A 21,527-nucleotide genomic window follows, 5' to 3' on the forward strand; every position below is an offset into this window, starting at 1 on the left:
ACGCACACACACACACACACACACACACGTACACATACATCATACACACACGTACACATACACACACGTACACACACACACACGTACACACACACACACACACACACACGCACACACACACCCACACACACACACCTACACCTAAACACACACACATACACACACGTACACACACACACACACACACCCACACACACACATCACACACACCTACACACACACACACACACACTCACGTACACACACACATCACACACTCCTACACCTACACACACACACACACACCCACACACACACACACACCTACACCTAAACACACACACATACACACACGTACACACACACACACACACATCACACACACCTACACACACACACACACACTCGCGTACACACACACATCACACACTCCTACACCTACACACACACACACACGCACACACACACCCACACACACACACACACACACACCTACACCTAAACACACACACACATACACACACGTACACACACACACACACACACACACACATCACACACACCTACACACACACACACACACACACACACTCGCGTACACACACACATCACACACTCCTACACCTACACACACACACACACACACACGCACACACACACACACACACACACACACACACACACACACACACCACAACAGTCACCCGCCACAGAACCCAGAACTGGTTTTATTGGCTGGTAAGTTTGTAAATAGGAGGAATGCCGCTGAGCCACATTAAACATAATACATCTGTGCTTTTAAATAAACATCCACTAAAGAACAGAAACATTTTTGGCAGAAATATAGGAAATATATCTTTTCGGGAGAAAGAGAGCGAGAGAGAGAGAGAGAACGTGAACATATAACCTCGGGCTCGGAGCATTAAAGGAACATTTTGGAGCTAATTATGTCGAGGTCTCCACAGGTAGTGTATATAATACATTATATAATACATAAACCCTCTGTGACCACTTAAGTATTGAAGTAGCACCTGTTCTGATTCAGGAAAACAAACACCACACACTGGAGTTTGCTTTCACACGTCAATACGAAATATAAAATAGGCATGTGTTACACTCAATCTCTATATTATGTATATATATATATATATATATATATATATATATATATATATATATATATATATATATATATAAATAAATGCACTGCTTCCAGCACTCACAGGGGTGACACAAGGAACACAATAATTAGAGGAAAGGTGAGTGAAGGAGTCCAGACTCAGAGAAAGCATTCGTGACATAAGTCAGCTCCCGTCTTCCTGCTGGCAAGAAGGCTGTTTCTTTATCTTTGGGAAGGAAAAAAAGAAAAGTACAGTTTCAAGTCCGGCATCGTCGCTCACAGCCGAAGTTCCCCAGAATCCAACAAAAACTCCCCTCAGCACCGTGACTCAGTTTGGGTTGGCTCGGCCCCCATTCCCTCCTTCCTGACCAGCACAATGAGCGGCATTAGCTCAGCGCTGCTCCGGCTTTGCCGACGCGAGGAGCGGAGAGATCTCTTCCGTTTGGCCGTGCACGTGTTGGTTGGCGGGCCGATTATTAAAAATGCAGGTCTGAGCTCTACATGTGGTAAACCTGATCTGAGAAGTATGTCAGGTTGTATTTGTGTCTTCCTGCAAGACATATACTGTTGGGTTACAAGCCGCTACTTCCTTCAGTGGGTGTCCCCGCTAGTTCCACGCTGTAGCCAGCTAGCACTGGTGCTAGTTCCACGCTAACCTCTGCTAGCTCTCCGCTAACTTCCGCTAGCTCACCGCTAGCTCTCACTCGTTGCCCGACAACCACCGAAGGTTGCGGGACCAGCCCCGGCTCGACACCCGACTCGGGCAGAGGGGACTTGGGCAGTAGCAGCAGCAGCGGGGAGCTAGCAGCAGCGCTAGCTAGCTGCAGCGGGGACACCCACCGAAGGTAGTAGCAGCTGGTAAACCGACTTTTACGGTATATATGGAAATCATTTTGGAAATTAGTTAAGCATTCCTTGAAAACATTGAGATCAGGGGAACTCATGATTAGAATATCTTTGTTAAAGGCAGTGTTGGTAATCTGGAGAAACTTGCTAGCAAGAGTACGCTAGATTAAACAAATGATTTAATCTAAAAACTCAACTGTTGCCTACTCTTTTCCACTGAAAGTATCTGGCAGCCATAGCTCTAATAGTTGCTCAATCTAGCGAGAAAGTTGCCGAGTCGGCAACACTGACAGCCGTCCCATCAGACCCCCAACAAAAAACTAATAATTATCATTATGAACATAACTAACAAACATGGCTATTGTTATAGCTCACAGCTGTTAAACTAGCATATTATTACAGATCTGCAACAGATACCAGATTTTTTTATTAATTGTTTGCTGTCAGGATGTAATGAGCATTTTAAAAAAAGAAATAAAAAAATGTTTTAGACTTTATTCAGGAGTCCATAATCCTGCTTTTAATAAGAGATAAACAGCTTCCTGTTTCTTGAAAGAAGACAAAAAAATTCTTTAATGCATGACAAACATACTTATAGTGCATTATATATCTGTTAATGTAACACAATAATACATATCAATAACATTCAGCGCAGTATAACGCATTTTATAAGTAATGTCACAATTGCCCCACTCTCAATAACATATAGGATCAAAGTGTATTATAATTTCCACAGTTTATAGTTTTATATTGCATGAGAGTGTGATTATAAGTCACTCGGAGTGGTCAGTGTTTTCTCTAGCAGATTCTTTTACTTTATTTTTACTTTACTTAAAGTAAACGGTAGCACTTTATAATAGGTACACACTATTTAGCATTAGTAAAGCATGAATAAACAATGCATTCCTCATTCATAAAGCATTATTCCAACATGAATACTCGTTAGTAACTCATTCATAAACACAGTTATACATGTTTCACTCCTTATTAATAAGCTATGGTTTCATACTTTATAAATGATGAATTCCCCATTTGTAAATGAAGTAGTCATACTGAATTACTCATGACATTTTTTAATGCTTTGTAAGGCATAAATAGTCTACACTTTAGATTAGGTCGCAGAACATGCTTAACTAATACTTAATTAATGAGTAGTAACTATCTGATTTCATCATGAATTGCAGCATTTTGACGAATTCATTGTTTACTAATGCTAAAAAGTGTGTACTTAATATAAAGTGATTGCAGTGACAACAGCGAGCTTCCACAGCATCAGCATCTCAAAAGAACCGCTAGCTTTCAACGCTTATGTGAGGAAGCGACCGGAGTCCGGGGTCACTCCAGTTCTTTCACAGAGGTCACAAAGGTCACAGCGGTCTGCTCAAACTCCAAAGAAACAGCAGTCTGTGTTTGCTTTTTTTCTTCTGGCTCGAACCGTCTATTTGCTGAAGAGTCTGCTCGTCTCTCCTCCGTGTGCCGTGAGACAAATCCAAGCCACTTATCAAGTGATAATGTCTCCCTCGTCTACCATCCTTTTTGTTGTAAATATGTGTTATTGCAAAAGAAAAGCTGTGAATGAACATTTTTGCAGAAAAAAAAAAAAAAGATTATGAGCTAATCTTTAACAATTCTCTAATGTGCACATTGTTAAGAAATCATCACTTGTCAAATGTCTCATGGGCTAATAAGAGCCCTGCAGCTGATGGGCAAACAGAGATGACAGCCTCTTTGTGTCTCCAAAGTGCCGCCCAAACAAACCCATGAAATCCATTCACCGAGCCATTAACGCAATTGTGTCGTATGACATGTATGAAATCAACAACAATGCCGCGCCGTATTTTAGAGAGTGATGGAGTGACGCGGCGGATCGGGGAGGCGGGGCCGGTGGAGACAGGAGGTTTACGTGACGTGAAGACAGGTGGGTTGTGCGGAGATAAAGGAAGGTTGTGCGGTGCGTCTTTGATGGAGACGGGAGTTCCTCGACATCGGAACGGCGGAGAGAAACGTGTCGTTTCTTTCTTCTCTTCTCACAAAGACAACGCTGACGTTTTGTTTATCATGTTCAGATTCTTTATTTAGCACGTTATCGTGATAATATTCGCTAATTTACAACTGAGGCGGATAGGAATGGAATAATTACACTAAGAAATATACATTTTAACTTGATGGTCAAGCAACACTTTTACACTTCATCCTGATGGTGGCAGCAATAGTTTTACCAATCTTTGAGGGAAATTACGAAGCGTTTCGATATCGCAATGGGAAAAGAAGAGAAGTCACCACAGCCGATAGGATTCATCCTTTAATTAAGGAACCTTCGGTGAACTTGAATGTGTCAACAACTTTTTTTATTGTAATCCATGCAATATTTGTTGAGATGAGAGATGCCGATGATGCTAAAGAGGCCGATCCGTTCCAATGGATTGAATCGACTCAAATAAAGCCGATCAAAGTCCCCAAAAAACGTTACCTCCCCATTCTTTGTCCGATGTGCGAAGAGCAGCTTCTTACTTTTACCTGCATGGCGCTGACCGTCTCTTTGGTACCGATCGATGTCTAGTCCGCGAGCAACTCGAAAACGAGCCGACATTCAACTCTCTAGCCGACCGCATCGTTTTGAGGAGTTTGAATGGATCCACTTGGAGCCAATCGCCCGAATATTTTGATATTTAATCATTTAAAAGTAGCAAATCACGCTTGGCGTTGGCAGATACCTATTGAATGATCAGAGGAGGCTTGATAGGATCGAACCCCGGTTGAGATCTCTCAGTCTGGTCCGAAGTGGTCCAACCGCCCATAGAGCCATGCAACTCTACTTTAAGGTTTTTATTTTTGAGCAAAAAAAACTACTTCCAAAGCAGGTTAACACATTTTTCTGGTTTACTTACTCAACCAAACTACTTGGTTAGGTTGCGGATAAGATCGTGGTTTGGGTTACGCTGGTCAGGAAACTGTCGTTAGTTAAGCACGGAAGTTATTGCACAAAAATAGGTATAAATTGGCTTCATCTTTGTATGACTTTTTAGTTTTGCTAGTTAATTTAATATAATTATTCTATTCTATTTATTGTATATATTGTGCATATTTATTTTATATTGTATTGCGTGTATAAATGATGCTGGAAATAAAGTAACCATCTATCCATCTCTCTATATAAAGATATATATATATATATACTCCCATCCACACAGACGTTCTTGCTCGGCCCGTCTAATAAAGACGCGGCTAGTTTTACATTAAATTCAGCTACAGGACCAATTCTCCACCAGAGCATTTCCTAAAAGATAGTTATCTGGAGAGAAAAAACTGATATACAACTAACAAACAGACAATAAAGAAGCGCTTGTGTGTGTAGGTGCGTCAGCATGTTTTCTTGCACTCGCAGTCACGGACCTTCTTCAACTCGCGGACGTGTGCACATAAATCCCCAAGAATAAAACAAGTAAAAAAAATAAGAAAACCATCCAGAGGATGCAGCCAAGGTCAGAGCTGTAGCGCAGCATCTCGCGTCCTTGTCACGTCGGTGTCACGGGTTACAGTCTGACAGCTGCGCGCCGCTGTCGCGCCTCCGTTAATGATGGCCGCCTCTCTCCCAGGGCTGAAGTCATTTACTAGCCCCGTCCTCCTGCCTCTGTCCACGGGTACCGAGCACAGCTGCCATCCCTCAATGGCACGCAACCCAGAGTAGCATAGACAGGTCATATTTATCACACTAAGCCGATGGTAAATGACTCCAGAAAAACTCTCTCACACATACGTATACGTACGCACACTGTTCCAGCGAGTGCAGGAGCAGCGGCAGTAAAATGTAAGACGAGGGAATAACCGGCTGCTTTTTTCCCAGCGAGAGTTTTATTTTCTTTAATACCGTTGCATTAAGTTGGGCCTGGAGAAAAGGCGGCGGTTTTTATTGCCGAAAGAGAAACAGCAACGTGCACCTTTCAGAAACACGTTGCTTATGAGCAAATCCCCTCAAAGAATATGTATTTTATGTTCTTTATCGCCTGTCGTTCATCCATCAGCCATTCGCCGTATATCTCTTTTACCGAAGGACCTGTCCTTTGTTGTTTATGTATTTCGTTCTATTTTATTCATCATGTTGACGCTGTCTTAATGAATAATACTACATGTTGATGTCAGTTTAATCTCATTGCATCCAGTATAAATACAGGTCAGGTATTAATCTGATGCCGTGTGTGTTTAGTCTAGCTGAGCACAAAGGCTGGAAGAATGGTGGGGGGTTCTTGCTCTGTCAAAAGTAAAACATAACACTATAATATTAATAATGGCTCTGTTCCAATTGTGTGTGCCATTAGCCCACGGCAGTGAGCCAGCACAGCATCCTGGCACGGGTACACCTCAATGCGTCGCAGACACGATCCAGATAGAGCTGCGTCCAATCAGAACGCAGGACGGGAAACCTGGTGGCGGGATCACCTCTCGCTGTGTGTGCAGTGTTTTTTTTTATTGCACCATGAAGAGAAGAGAGTAGTAAAGACGCGTGGAACCAGAGAACCACGAGAGCCAACGACAACCATTTCCTGTGAAACTTATCACGTGGAATCGGACACACACTCATCAGGGATTCTGCCTTGTAGTTGATCTTGCAGTGTGTCACCGGTCAGCCATGTAGCGGGGAAACCTCGACAACTTCTACACTTCCAATTGCTGCAAGTTGTGTATTTGAGCAAACACACGTCTGACAAGTTGACATTTTTCTTCAATACTTAGCTAAACACATTGATACCAATATTCTCAATTAGTAAGCTTGCAAAAAATACCTTTTTCTCCTCACTTGGCAACAATAAGTCACTTTTCTTATGCTTAACATATAAGTAAGTAAGTAAAAATCACATTGCTTTTAGTTGGACATTTTCACATTACCGTAAAAGTCGGGTTATACGCCGCTACTACCTTCGGTCAGTGTCCCCTTTTGCTCCCCGCTGTAGCCAGCTGGCGCTCATGCTAGTTCCGCACTAACTTCCGCTAGCTCTCCGCTAGCTCCCCGACAACCACCAAAGGTAGGGACCAGCCCTGGCTCTACACCCGACTTGGGCAGAGGGGACTCAGCCAGTAGCAGCAGCAGCGGGGAGCTAGTAGCAGTGCTAGCTAGCGCTGCTACTAGCTTGCTACAGCGGGACACTGACCGGAGGTAGGAGAGGCTTGTAACCTGACTTTTACGGTACATGACTTACGTTTCTTCACATATTGCCATATTCTTTCATTTTTTTTGTCTACCTACATCTGTTCCAACTAAAAATGGGAAATATGAATTACTACATGTTTGATGCAAATACCATAACATGGATCATAAGAAATGCTGAAATGTTTATTCCAAAACTTATTTCATGCCGCAGACACTCCATTGATAGCATGTTGCTGTTGTTGTCGTTTTGATCCAGAAAAACATTTATATTTACTATTTAATGAATTGCCATTCAATATTGGACAGGCGTACATGGTCAGCAGAGGATGAATCCAAATTACTTTCATAATTACCAGACCTTTTCCTCTTGTGAGGTTGAGATTTGTTAAATTTGGCACAAATGTTGACGTTAACACCATAAAATGCCAATTACACTGCTGATCCTCTGGCTTTTCACATAGCGGCATCATCGGTTCAAAATGTTAACAACATTTGTAGTAACCAATAATTAGATTTAGGAATAAATATTGTTTGACGTTCCACCGTCAGCTGTGCGTTGTGTTTGGTGCAAGTTAGCAAATGTTAGCATGCGGATGTTAGCATTTAAGGGGCCAATATACTTCACCAGAGCCGCTGGGCAGGTGGTCAAATACCAAAATATTAAGTTTGGAGTTTGAGACTTTTGGTCGGTGTTTGTTTGTTTCACTTGTTCTCCCTGAGCGTTTTCTAACTTTCATTATTGATTATTTCTGCATCAATAATGCTACTGGTTCTCTCCTACGGTTATTGGAGCTCTATGTCCACACCAATTCAAAGTAACGACCAAAGTATATACATGTTTTAAGAGCACAATGGGTTCTTCCTCCTCGCCTTCCAGTGTTTCGTCTCGACCGATCAGAGCCCCGCCCCCAATCATTTAACGCCGACAATGACTGCTACCGTGTGTTAGCTCCCACTCTCTTTCACACTCGTCACATTGTCCCGTCGGTAGCTTCCCGTGAGGCCGTGTTACAGTCCTATACGTCAGTGTTAACTGCAGCCATATGGCTCTTCTTGGAAAGCGCCCGGCTGAGGACGGGCCCAGAGGCCACTGGCAGATGACAATTACCCGCCATAAAACCCATCGACGGAGACGGAAAGAAAGAGATAGAGCGGTGGTAAGCAGAATGAATATTTAATGTTCGATGGTAAAAGTACGGGGAAATATGTGCCTTGTGATGAGGTATGAAGACACAATGTTCTTGCAAGCACCTTAAAAACAGGGTGCGGAAATCCCTCTGCGCCTATTATCAGACAAAAAACAACAACATATTATCTCCGGAACCACATCGTTGTTTAACTTTATTTAAATTGCTACAATACCGTTTAAGTACTTACGTAAACTCCATTTTTGAACCGAACGACACCGTTTTTTGACTGAAACTCCTTTGAACACTCACATGCTGTGTTCTATTATGATTTTTGTTGCATATTCCGATTATTTAGGTCCTACTCTTTCCACAAAGCTGTCTTGTTAGTATGTGGGCTGTTGTTAGGGCGCCATAATACAGTTTGAAAAATTTGGTGACCGTTCCAGGAGGCAGTTTTGGGAAATCTTGCTCATATCGTGCTGGATGTTCATAGTTATGATCAAAATATCTTTTTAAAGTGATTTCTTTTTTTGCAGATATACATTTTTTTCCCAAGACTTTGCTGAACAAATACACACAATAAACACAAGTATTGGAATAATTTTGGAGTTCCTATGACGACTCAAACACAGGGAAAAAGCTCTAGAGCCAAAATTGGTTCCATGGTGTTTAAAGGTTAAAGAGAATGTGTTAGGCCGACATGAAGGGTTCCCTTGGTCAAGAGAAAGCATCCTCACCTTCTGATCAATATATGTAGATATTCATGTGTGTGTGTGTGTATGATCACAGCTCCGTATGGTCCACCCTGAGGACAGCAGAGAAACAAAAGCCGCCACGTCTTCCTTGTCAGAGAGGCCGAGCGTTCCTTATTGACTCGTCCCCCCTCCCACCGAGCTGCGTCTCCCAGCCTCACTTACCATCAGAAAGGGACCCCGGCGTCTTCAGTACGTCACGTTAAGTCTCACGAGCCCTCCTCTGTCGCTCACCAAACACTTTAATCACGTTTTTTCGGGGGGGGGGGGGGGGGGGATTGTCGACCCTTCTCCACCCGTGGTACTAATCTTCCCCGAGCCTCATGGCTTTTGTCTCCCCGCTCAAACGGAGGCTTAAAAAGACGGCTTAGAGAGCCCATCCTGGGGAGGCAAGAGGGGCCCGGTCCCTCGGAGTCAATGCTCAGGTGTTTCGTAACGGTATGAACCGGGGCATGAAATTGAGTGTATTTATGTAGGAAGAAACCCGAGCTGCTCTTAGCTATTCATGCAGCAGCGAGCAGCACCGGCGTCAGGCGGAGGCGAATCAGTCTTAATTGGTTCGGTCTGATTATTATCATTTCCTCTGAAGCCTTTATTCAACGAGCCTCTGGATACACACTCAGGAAACAGCTCCTAATTACTAATGGATGACGACGACGAAACGCCAGGGTCAGTCTGGGTGTTAGACTGTTTTTCATCAATTAATTTCCTCCAAATGAAACTATGTGCTCAATGTTCCAATGCAATACCTCAACTTCTACTTTTTTTTTACTTTTACGAAGTGAATGGAGATTCAAACATTGGAAAAATCTGCTTCTGATCTGACTTCTTCTGATCTAATTCTAATTTATGATCAAAAATATATATATTTTTTTCCATTTCTTTTTTTAAAACCACAAAAAATAGAAGAAAAAAAAAGCTTTTTGATGAATAAAAGAATGTTCGAGAAATCTCTCGACTTTGAAATGGAGCTTTCAGATGTTGTAAACTGAAACTTTAATGATCCTCGATAGGGAAACTGGCATCGCAAAGGCAAGGAAATACAGAAAACTGCAGATGGAGAAAAAAAAATGCAGATAAGATCAGTCACCAAATCTTATGAATGCTGCTCAACTTTCATTAGGATTGGGATGGTTCATGCTGCAACTTTACCTTTTTACCTCATCGTCAAACTAAATAAACAACGTTTAGAGCTAATATGAGTCCAAAAATGAGCAAAAACATTGACGAAGAAAATGACGAAGAAAATAATGAACCTGTTGAGTGCTTGAGATGATTATTTCCACACATGTAACAGCGCACACTCTCTCCTCTTTTCATCTCTGCTAAGTGCACGAAACATATGAGTGTTGAGCTAAACACGTAGCATGAGAGCTAACAGGAACGAGACGGGAGTCACAGCTTAACGGAGGCCATGAATTAGCATCAAAAGAGATGATGAAACCCACGTAGAACGTATGGAGGGTGAGGATTCACCGGGGAGGAAATGGTTCCATGCGCTCACGATAAAGGCTTCATAGGAAATACATCTGACGGGCAGTAAACACTCTCATGGTGTCGTAGCAACTCTTTGCCCGAGCCTTTTGGCGTCTCTTTCTGTAAATGTCCCGTCAAGCTGTCGTGAACATTGAAGATAAAACACATTGAGTATCAATCAAAAAGGTGACTTTAACACATAAAGGAACGCGGGAAAGTTACATATTCGATGTCTGAAAAAGCACTTTAGTGTGATAAGGTGGTATTAAAGTGACAGTTCTTTTTTCGGTGTGAGGATTTTGTCTGCTAATGCTAATCTCCAGCTCCCCCTCAAAGCTGACAACAGAGCCACCAAAGTCCAAGCCTCATTCAAAAAGGGGGGAGGGTTGATGCTCTTTCAGGTACACCCACGGGTGGCTTAGGGACACCCCGCCGCTCTGTCATTAAACACCCCCACTACACCCATTAAAAAGAGGTTCCAGGCAGTTGGACAGACAGGCCTGCTGGGGTGCAGGAACAGTAGGAGGACGGGGGATGTTGATTGAGGTTGTGCGTGGGTGCGTGTTCCCACCCAAGTCCCCTGCAGCTACAAGTACACAGGCTAATTCTCTGTCAGCACTCCCTCTATGCACATGTGCACAAAGAGCCACATGAACACACACACACACACACACACACACACACACACACACACACACACACGTGTCCACCCTAAAGGTATACCCGCTGGAAGATGGGTGTTAAACTGCCCATTGATTCGTTCTCGCTTCTCCTTCAGTGCACATCTTAATTTAGCTGCTCTGTTTGCGTGTGTGTGTGTGTGTGTGTGTGTGTGCATTCCTTTCATTCAGAGAGATAAGAGTGGCCTCCAGACATTCTTGATGCCCCCCTGCCTTGCTCTTCTTTAACCCGACTCAAAATCCATCTATCCCTTTATTTCCACTCCACATTCAGCCGCTTGTCGCTTCCCCTCCGGCCTCCCCAACACACACAAACAGTGACTATAGTGTTGCATCGTTTTGTGTTTTTTCTTCTTCCCCCGCAGTCTCTTTTGTTCTCTCTGTCTTTGTGTCTTCATCAATTTACCCTACCTTACAGTCGCCTTGATCCTTTGGCCCTGGAAAAACACCATTTATCAAGGCAATGATGTTTGCACTTCTAATTCAAACAGGAAAGTCAGACTGGGGCTGAAAAATGGCATTCCATACGGCATGGAAAGGAGTGTGTGTGTGTATGTGTGTGTGTGTGTGTGTGTGCTGGGGGGGGGGGGGGGGGGGCATGTTGTGGTTGTTATGTCATGATCCCATCAACCTCGCGTTCTCTCCCAATCTGACCTGTGACATAAAAACACTCAAACTTCAGCTCAGGAAGTCACACTCATGCACACATTCATGAAGTCTCAGACTCTCTCTCATGCACACTGTACTGCACACAAACCCATTAACTCACACACACACACACACATTTATACTTGTGCATTGATCCACTCCCCCTGCACACACACACACAGTGTCCAGGTGCAGAGGCTCCCAGTGATAAAGGCCCAGCAGGTCAGAGGGAGTCTCCACAGGTCGGCCGGCTGCGTCTAATGGATGTGTGTGTTAACATGGGAAGTAACACGGCTGTACATCTAAACATTTAGACGTCTGACTGCAGTGGAGAGATTGATCGCTGCTGTGCAGTCTGCCCTCTGCACTTCTTATCACACGAGAGTTAATTAGAGCTCAACATGTCAGAGGGAGGAAGGTGACGCCGCAGCTCAGTTCAGCGTAGATCATTGAAATCATATTGAAATGCATCGCGCCAGAAAGATGAATGACATGCCCGACAATCTACTAACTCAACTGACATATACAGATACAACATCAGTAGAAACATGCAATCAAAGATACTAGCAGGCATTTAATCACGTTTTCTCCACTAGAAGGCTATCCTAGAGGCCATTTCATCCTGTTTTCGCCACTAGAAGGCTTTACTAGAGGGCATTTCATCCTGTTTTCTCCACTAGAAGGCTATCCTAGAGGCCATTTCATCCTGTTTTCTCCACTAGAAGGCTATCCTAGAGGGCATTTCATCCTGTTTTCTCCACTAGAAGGCTATCCTAGAGGGCATTTCATCCTGTTTTCTCCACTAGAAGGCTATCCTAGAGGCCATTTCATCCTGTTTTCTCCACTACAAGGCTATCCTAGAGGGCATTTCATCCTGTTTTCTCCACTAGAAGGCTATCCTAGAGGGCATTTCATCCTGTTTTCTCCACTAGAAGGCTATCCTAGAGGGCATTTCTCACGTTTTCTCCACGAGAAAACTATCCTAGAGGGCATTTCATCCTGTTTTCTCCACTACAAGGCTATCCTACAGGGAATTTATCAAATTTTCTCCACTAGAAGGATATACTAGAGGGCATTTCATCATGTTTTCTACACTAGAAAGCTATCCTAGGGGGCATGTCATCATGTTTTCTACACTAGAAAGCTATCCTAGGGGGCATGTCATCATGTTTTCTACACTAGAAGGATATCCTGAAGTGCAGTTTATCACCTTCTCTCGAATAGAAGGGCATCCTTATGGGCACTTCATCACGCTTTTCTGCACTGGAAGGGCACTTTTGTTGCATTTGTTTTTTGAACACGGGAGCACCAAGTGTCCGATTACGAGACCATTGTTCCTTTGCACATACCGTCCACATCGCAACCACACAAAGCTGGTCGTCAAAATCTCAAAGCTTCCCTTTAGAGCGGCCCTAATCTTTTTCAAATACATGATGATGCAATGTGTATACCTTCTCTTAGAAAGAGAAGAAAGACCGCGGAAGCCTTTTCTGTACAGACGGAGCTTGACTGTGTATTTAAACTCCTGGAGTTTCCAGGTCGGGTCTTTGTCTGTGAGCGGACTCTCATTGTTTTGACACTAGCATTCATATCGGTGGTTTGGTAACACTGTTCCATTGACAGTGACCTGACACCACCGAAGGGATCAAGGGTCACCTGGTGACGAAAGAGGATACCTGCAGGATTGGGTCAGAGGAGGTAAAGAGGTGAGAGGTGGCCTATTTGGTTTTCAGGGAGGCTTTATGAGCTACATTTGTCTCAGTGTTGCGGTTTGGAAGGAGCACCTTCCTCCCCCAGACCTAATTTCCTAAATTACCACCAAATAACCGGTCCAGTGGGTGTGTGCGTGGGAGAGAGAAATAGAGATAGCTGAAAATGTTTGCCAGTGTTTTTTCCAGTTCAAGTTCCAGTTGTTTTTTTCACATGCGAGACTTAGAAATGTCTGGAATGCTTGCGATAAACGACTTTTGTCAGCGCACCAAGTGCAAAATTATGGTAAAGCGTTCTCTAACCACAAGCCACGGTTTAACAAGGGTTCACACACTCAGAGCGCCTGAAAGACCGAGAACGAGTACGAGCAAGAGTCCATTCCTTTCATTTTGTGGACTCTAAGCCCATCACGTGCCAAGCTGCACCTGTGATTCCGCGGCTGTTCGCCGATGAGCCGATAAAGTAAATATGTTCTGCTTATCCTCGCTTGGTGAGAAAGAGCAACTGTGAATCGTTGCGCCTTTAGGCCTTAAATCCCCTGGCTCTGTCACCCTTTCACCTCCGCCTCCCACGGGACACCAGCCTGCTCTAACCAACTGGACACCGTGAGTCTGAGGCCGATATGAGACGGATATTTAATTGACCCTTCTGTGGCTGAATGGGGAAGCGGAGGGGCGTATTGCTCTGGTCGTCAATAGTTAGCGCAGCATCTGTATTATCAGCCATTGATTATGTGCATGTCATCCTCTTGATCCGCTTGCGTTTAGCCCGTTGAATTACAGATCAATACAAACGGTTTGATGAATCCCCACTTGGGATGGAACCAAATCTGGATTATATTTCCCAATTCCCCTTGATGTAGTGGTAAATCTAACTTTTTATGGGCTCTTTTTTCTTTCTTTCTTTCCATCCTGCAGCGCTGTTTCACCTCAGTCTTGGCAGGATTGCGAATGAACCGTCGTAAAAAAGGGAGGTTAAAAAAGCCTGTAAATTACAGTTTAAGATGTAATGTTTATAAATAAATAATTAGCAAAGCACCGTGAGGAAGAGTGGGGGTGGAATGAATATTTATGATGCTGGTAAAAGATAAATTAAACGTGTGAAATATCACCATGAGGACGTGTGAGCGGCCGATTCATTTGGCTAAGTGATCGTTCAGCTGAAGATGAAATAGTGAGGTGGAGGGTGGGAATGGGACCCCGCACCAGGGGCCCGTGCTGCCCGCTGGTTTACCCACAATCCCCGTCGTCGATTGAGGCATCCCATCGCCCTTCATTACATTATAGCTCGTGAACCATAGGGCCAATTAGAAAGATTAAAATCATAAAAAGCGCCCGCGGCAATCCCTCTTCTTCAGGTTTAAGCAAAATCAGGTTGACCACGGGCGCAAATGTCCTCATTAAAGCGTGATAACATTAAGCTCCTGGATGCCTCCGGAACAGCGCAGGTGTCATGGACGCCCTCTCCTCCTCACGGAGAGCCTGACCCCAAAGCATGAGGTAACCTTTAACGCCGGCGCAATCATGTTACCGGTGTCCCATTGGTACACTCCAGTAATTATAATTAAAGTGACATTTGCTGCAAGTGTGTGTGTTTTTCAAAAGGAAACAGGAAATGGGCAAAAAGCTTCATCCAAAAGCATCCTTCTTCTCTAGCGGGCACAAGTGTAAACACATTCCAATCCTTTCTCCTGCGGGCACGCTCCAAAGAGAATAATTTCAATCTTTTATTCATGCCGTTTAATGTAACCCTTTAATCTGGGTGGGAGCCCAGGGGGCCTCTAATCCGGGAGTGCCAGCCGCCTGTATGGCGCTCTGAGTACATGAGCCCCTATTGTGGCTCCAATCAATCACACTCTCATTACACCAGCACTATAAATGCCAAGGCATGCCAACAGCCGTGCCCGAGGCCCGCCCAGCCCCCAGCTCTTCCATGTTTCTTGCCAGTTTGTGGGCTATACTGCCGTGTCAGGATGTCCTGAGCGTGCCAGCGCCGCATTGTTATGATGCACGGCCGCTGTCTGATGCTGCGGCAAGCGGCTCACAGCGGTGCTTTCAGGGGCCGTACGAGTCCTCTGGTGACGCTTCATGTCTGTTCCAACCACCTGCGATTTTTCATCCTCATGAATGGAGACGCGCACAATGGAGTGATTGGTTATTGTCCGATTCTGAAGCGATCGGTGCCTTTATTCATACGTTTTGTTTCTGTATAATTCGGGGACGGGAAGAGCAGCTTCATCCACAAAGGCCGTTGTCTCAGCTGATGAGGCGTTTAATTCACAAGCAAGGAGGAGGAAAAAACACACTAAAACGTCTTTTGCTGCCGCCTCTCTGTCGGTTGTTTCGAGGAGCATTTGGAGAGAGTGCTCGTGACACCTCACAGCCGTTAACCTCCTTCCTCTTGGATCGCAACAACCTGCGTGCTGCCAGGAGGCCGGAGGCCACTGGGCCGAGGGGAGTGCAGGAAGGAAGAGGACAAAAGAGCAGATCACCAGAGCATTTGGAGCCTCCTTCATCTCCCACAGCTGTTTCAATCTGCCCAGTAATGAGCTTTAACCCCTTCATTGCTGAGTCAGAGTCACTGCCCTTAACCTTTTCGAATACATTCCCTCTGAGCGAGTGTTATATAAAACTGTAAATCATCTTGCTTTATGAAAAAAAGCCCAAAACTGCTGTATTTGGATGTATTGAACACCATAAGTAATATACAAGTGAAATATATGGTTTGTTACATGAACAAATTAAAATGTCACAGATGTGCGCAAATGCAAATTTTGGAGTCCTCGTCTAAATGTTCTCTGTTCTAAACCCTCTCTAACGTTGGTCTGCTTCACTTTATCAAAGTCAACCTTTGCAGAGAGACTGTTCACATATTGAGCTATGATTTGGGTTAGAGAATGTTCACATATTGTGTTATGATTTGGGTTAGAGAATGTTCACATATTGTGCTATGATTTGGGTTAGAGAATGTTCACATATTGTGCTATGATTTGGGTTAGAGAATGTTCACATATTGAGCTATGATTTGGGTTAGAGTTGGACCTTACAGCTGCATCATTTCAAAGAAATAATCATCCTGAAAGTGATTTTTTTCTAGGTGGACCTGAAACCTTTTCATTCTTTCCAGTGTGTCATCTTCATTTACTCTTAACCAGCAACATATATACTGATATTTACACACCTGAATAAAATACCACATGTGTACCTTTTATTACAACACCAACATTATTCAAATAGCCCTAGTAGTTGCAGAGATACACCCTTTTTAGTTTGGGTTTGCAATTTTCAAGGAAAGGGCCTAAAAATAGGGTGGTTTCCAAAATTTAAGAAATGCTTCACAGCTTTTAAACTTTGATGCAAATAAACACATTTGGTTTTGTCTCTATTGCTGATTGCCAGCTCATAGACCACCCATTGCCTGTCAAGCTTTTCATACACTGGAACAGGTGGCAAATGTACCACTTGAAAATCTCTGCAATTTCTGAAACAATGGGCTCCTGATTTAACACAGAGGTAGACAAAAGGAGGCTCCTTGTTTGTAACCGGCGATTATGCAGCCGGAATGACAACTGTTGCCGGCAGATTTAATCAGCTGAAGCTTAACTGTGAATTAACATTATTTCTGTGAGTGGGTGGGAAATCCTCTCACATGCAGTATCGTAATATGCTGCTACATGATATCATGGTAGCAACACAAAAACACACAATTCATTACGGACACAGTCGATGAGTCAGTACTGAATGGAGCATCTTCTACTGCCACTGTCAATCAATGTAATACATTATGCTAACTTTATTCATGCTAGCTTACATATAGCATATAGCATGCAGGTGCTAACCGCATTAGCCGAGCATGCTAACAGTTACAGCTCACGTTAGAGCAGTCAAAGCAGACTGTTTTAATCCATTGATAGCACTTTTTCTCTTGTATTCATGGTTTTGGAAAGTCATAAAGTATCGCCATTACTTGCCATTGCTAAGCTATGATTGCACAGTGATGTTTTATTTCAGGGTAACGGTTGAGCTCAGTGGTTCAGAATCAGAATCAGCTTTATTGACCATGTGTGTGTACTCATATGTACATATGATATACAATAAACAAGATAAATATAAAAAATACATTAAACACAACAGAGTAGAACACAGAAACTAAGTATCAACATTAACATTTAACTAATATGTACAATATAAATATATATTGAATAATATAAACATAAGAACAATGACAATGCAGTTGGGGTATTAGTGCAGAAAGGTGGTTCCCAAACATTGTTCACGTGAGGGAACCCTAAACTGACACAAATTAGACGACAGACCCCCATTTGACGAGATTTTTTTTTTTTTATTCTCTTAAAGAAATTTGTATGAAACCCATAATACAGACCAAAAATACAGTCAGTCATAGTGTCACTAATGGATGGAAGTATATTGAAAATAAATGGTTCCTCTTTTTTGCCGGGGAAACCCTGGAACCTCCTCAAGGATCTATGGGGGATCCCAGTACCCCACTTTGAACCCCACTGGTTTATCTACTATTAATAGAAGGTCTGATGAAGGTAGTTTGCATTAGCGGTTCATTTCAGGGACAGAAGTGAGCTCCACCTAAAAGCCCACGAGATTAGAAGAATAAAAAGCAACAATGTCAGCCACTCTGCTTAAGTGGCGAGCAAAAGGCTCCATCATGTGTTTAAGATTCATGTCTTTGTCCAGTAATGGTCCACTTTTGGCACGATTGTATAAAGAAAAAAGACAAAAAGTTATATATGGTTCCCAAAAAACATAAAAACCGTCATTGCATTCCCTTCTAAATGTCCCTGAAAGATGCAGCAGGTTTAATAAAAGCATAAGTCACCAACAATATATTGTCATAACTATTGGATTTGTGTGTAATTCATCTGTTCAGGAACACGCCCGCCTGCACTTGTCGAGGCTTAAAATAGAAAAATGGAAAATGGGAGAATGCACAGTATACTAATGTAATAGCTTGTGCGTATGGTTTATTGCAGCAAAGTTAATGGTGCACCTCAATGACAACAAGCTAGAAATGAAACAGGAAAGAGTCCAACGGTGCATTTGGGAGTTTAAGATCAATGGGGGACACGGAAGAAGGCCGGCAAAAAAAACTTCCCTCAAAAGCTATATAACCTTCTTCAATCGATACCATTAACACAATTACTGTTACCGCCGTTTCCTTTTTTCCACATTACAGCGCTGCACTTCTTTCCTCTTCGGCCTCCGACCACAGAGGGAATGAGGTCACGCTGACTCACGCTCTGCGGTTCTAAAGTTCATCTCCTCCAGCGTAGGCCTTCTCCTTCTCCTGCTCCGCCCCCTGGAGGCCACTGTGGGTACCTCACACGCCGAGAAAAATGCATGAAAAGTAATAACGATCCACTGAATTGGCACATCATTGTAGCAAAGCCTATGCAGCTGGGTGGGTTGTAAAGGAGGTGTAAGGTGCACAGCTTCTGGGATATTTGATTTATCTATTTATGTATTTATCATGTTGCTGGAGAGTCATCTCCCAAAGGTGTCATGTGATTTACAGCATACTCATCACTTATGTTATTTACGCATGAAGATGTAAAAAGATAAATGGAACACAAATTATTCATAAAAAAATAGAAATAAAATAAGAAAACAAAGCAAACAAAAGAATACAAAAGCTAATTTGAGTACATACTATATATGAATATGTATAAATACATATACACGCTAGGGCTGCAGCAATTATCATCACCATCAATACATTATCTTGATTCACCGATTAATGGTTTAAGATAATATAAGCCCAAAATGATATAAACCCAAGATGATATCATCCAATCACTTGTTTATCTGACAAACGCTCCAAAATCCGAAAGTCACTCAATCTACTAACATGAGAATTTGGGAAAGTTTAACTTTTCTTTGTTGAAAAATTAGTCATCAAATACTCGATTGTTGAAATAGTTGCTGATTATTTTTCTCTCCATCGACTAATGGTTTCAACTCTGATCCACACATGCACACATGCACACATGTACACATGCACACGTGTATACATGCACACATGCACACATGTACACGTGTACACATGCACACGTGTACACATGCACACGTGCACACATGCACACATGCACACATGCACACATACACATGTACACATGCACACATGTATACATGTACACATGCACACATGTATACATGTACACATGCACACATGTATACGTGCACACATGCACACATGCACACATACACATGTACACATACACACACACATACACATGTACACACATGCACACATGCACACATGCACACATGTACACATTTACACATGCACACACGTATACGTGCACACATGCACACATGCACACATACACATGTACACGTACACACACACATACACATGTACACACATGCACACATGCACTCACAGTTCAATGTCAAAGTCCAGGTGGATATTAATGGTCTCGATGCATTCCTGAGTTTGAGGGTCGTGACCTTCTGACCTGAAGAAGTTCTGTTTGGAGGATCTAAGAGCACGGTCAGATTTACGGGGCGTTCAGAGATCTGTCGCATATTCCAGTTGAAGTTGTGCTCAAAAAGTAAGTGATGTCATTTTAAAATCACTTCATAGATAGTTATACAAAGTCAGTAGAAGGCAAGTACCTGTGGTGTGGGTGAAGTACACAAAAACAACACACATAAAAGTAGAATAGAAGAATAACAATAAGAATGTGAAAGTATACTATCAAAGAATTTGAATTATTTATTTTACATTTTACAATGAAGATAAGACAAATATTCTATCTGTATAAATATGCACAAATGTGCAGAAAGGATCCAAGGAAAATGCAAAGCTTCACAGTACGAAGAAAAATAATGTGCAATGTACAGATCTATAGTCCCAAATATTAACATTAATGTGACGCGAGAATACAGAATATGCAGTAGTCAAGTTGAGAGAAAAGATAAAAATATGCATGAACTCTATATCATGGAAGAGGTTTTTTTTGGAGATTCAGAAAAGAGGCCTGAACAATTCTCTTTAAATCATTCAGTGGTTTCTCCTTTTCTCCCCCCACCTCTCCTTTGGGTCCCATGTGTTTGTTTAAATATTACTAGTTCAGTAGCACTTCATAATAAGGGCACACTATTAGTAACTCATTCATAAACACAGTTATACATGTATACACGCTTGGGTTTCATACTTTATAAATGACGGATTCCCCATTTGTAAATGAAGTATGCTTATGTTAGTTACTAATGAGTATTCATGTTGGAATAATGCTTTATAAATGATGAATTCATTGTTTATTCATGCTTTACTAATGCTAAATAGTGTGCACATATAAAGTGCTACCACTAGTTCCACTGTATTTTACTGATAAACTGGAAAATACTCATCCCATAGGTCATGACTTTAACCCTTTAAGGCCACACCCTAATAACCCTAACCCCTAATCCTATTTATTGTTTGAGTTGTGTTTAAATGTTGTACATGGGGATTATATATTATTGTAGCCCTGATTTTTATGTTTAATTTGACACTAACATGTTTTTTTTTGGGGGGGGGGGGGATTTATACCATGATTTGTTCTTGATTTTCCTGATACAAAAGGCCTCAAGGGCTCAATGATTACCACAGACCACATTATTGGAAAAATTGTATTTGAGTGGTTTCTTTTTTTTTAATTACTTTAGTGGGTAAAACTTATTTTATAACTATTAAATAAGTATTTTTTTTAAATATTTTTTGATTAATTGGTGTACAATAAATGCCCCAATTAGGTTAGCATCAATAGAGCGTTAGCCAGGCTGACAGTGGGCCGTGGCCCCTGTTTATGAGTGTATGCAGCACAGTGCAGAGTGTGGCCCCTGAGCCAGCTGTAGAGAACTAGAGGCCCCTGAGCTCTTCCCTGGAGGGCCACTCAGATTGACCTTCCAACAGTGACACAGATTATCAGGGTTAAAGCAACGCCGTTCAAGCATTTAGCCGCCGGCATAGAGGGACGTTGTGGGACAACTCGTTGCTCTTTCCGTGTTCCTTCCTGATTGC

This window comes from Taurulus bubalis, assembly GCF_910589615.1.
Source record: "Taurulus bubalis genome assembly, chromosome: 10".
Taxonomy (NCBI): domain Eukaryota; kingdom Metazoa; phylum Chordata; class Actinopteri; order Perciformes; family Cottidae; genus Taurulus; species Taurulus bubalis.